Below are 1,759 nucleotides of genomic sequence, written 5' to 3' on the forward strand. Positions count from 1 at the left end.
TATGCATCATCTCACATAGTTACCTCTTTGTGTGTGTGTGGTAAGAACACTTGAGATCTACTCTCCTAGTGAATTTCAAGGATATAGTATGTTATTATTAACTATGGTCACCATGCTGTCCATTAGGTCTCCAGAACTTATTCATCTTAAAACTGAAAGTTCATACCTTTGATCAACATCTCCCCTTTCCCCCACTACCCACAACCCCTGGCAACAGTCACTCTATTACTATGAGTTCAGCTTTTTTAGTTGAACTCCACACGTAAGTGAGATCATGCAGTATTTGTCTTTCTGTGTCTGGCTTATGTCACTTAGCATAATGTTCTTTAGGTTTATCCATGTTGTCACAGACGACAGGATTTCCATGTTTTTAAGGCTGGATAATATTCCTCTGTGTGTGTGTGTGTGTGTGTGTGTGTGTGTGTGTGTGTGTGTGTGTGTCACATTATCTTTATCCATTCATTCATTGACAGTTACTTGGGTTGTTTCCATGTATTGGCTACTGTGAATAACCCCACTGTGCTCATGGGGGTGCAGATGTCTCTTCAAGGTAGTGATTTTATTTCCTTTGGATATATACCCAGAAGTGGAATTGCTGAATCATATGGGAGTTCTATTTTTAATTTTTTGAGGAACCACCATACTGTTTTCCATAATGGCTTACCAATTTACACTCCCATCAACTGTGCATAAGGTTCTCTTTTCTCCACATCCTTGCCAATATTTATCTTTTGGCTTCTTGATAATAGCCGTCCTAACAGATATGAAGTGATATCTCATTGTGGTTTGCATTTCCTTGATGATTAGTGATATTAAACCTCTTTTCATGTACCTATTGGACATTTGTGTGTCTTCTTTGATGAAGTGTCTATACAGGGCCTTTATCCATCTTTTAATTGGGTTATTTGAGGGTTTTTTGCTATTGAATTGTACGAGTTCCTTATATATTTTATTAGCCCCTTATCATATATATGATTTGCAAATATTTTCTGCCTATCTGTAGGCTGCCTTTTAATTTTGCTGATTGTTTCCTTTGCTGTGCATATGCTTTTGGGTTTGATGTAGCCCCAATTGTTTATTTTTGCTTTTGTTGCCTGTGCTTTGATGTCAAATCCAAAAACTTATTGCCAAGACCCATGTCAAGTGTTTTTCCCCTGTTTTCTTCTAGGAGATTTAAGGTTTCAGGTCTTACATTTAAGTCTTTAATTCATTTGGGGTTGATCTTTGTGTTTGGTGTAAGATAAGGGTCCAATTTCATTCCTTTGCATGTAGATGTCCAGTTTTCCCAGCACCATTTATTGGAGAGGCTGTCTTTTCCCCATTGAGTATCCTTGGTGGCTTTGGTGAAGATTACTTGGCCATATATAAGTGATTTTTTTAAAAGAGATAACTTTAAATTGGCTCTAATTATAGGTATACATATATCACATTTGAACTTTCTATAAGACTCTGTTGTTTTATCTAAAAATATAACAGTTGCCAGGGCTGTCATTTTCCATTTAACTGAATGTGGGATACCCACAAACCAGCTTCCCACAACAAAATCATAAACACTTCCCATAGCAGGTCCTGTGCCCTTTGTGGAGACTCCCTCTTCCTCTAATTGCCTCCAATTTCCAAACTCTCACCTCCCCTGGTGCAGAATTACAAAAGCGAGCGTGTCAACCTCATACTGGAAAAAGTGTTAACGTGATGAGATCTATTTTCTTTGGAAAGGAGGAACTGTGAGTGCAAAACTAAAGGCAGTTCAGATCAGGTT

This window comes from Leucopleurus acutus (genome assembly GCF_964270905.1).
Source record: "Leucopleurus acutus genome assembly, chromosome: 1".
NCBI lineage: Eukaryota > Metazoa > Chordata > Mammalia > Artiodactyla > Delphinidae > Leucopleurus > Leucopleurus acutus.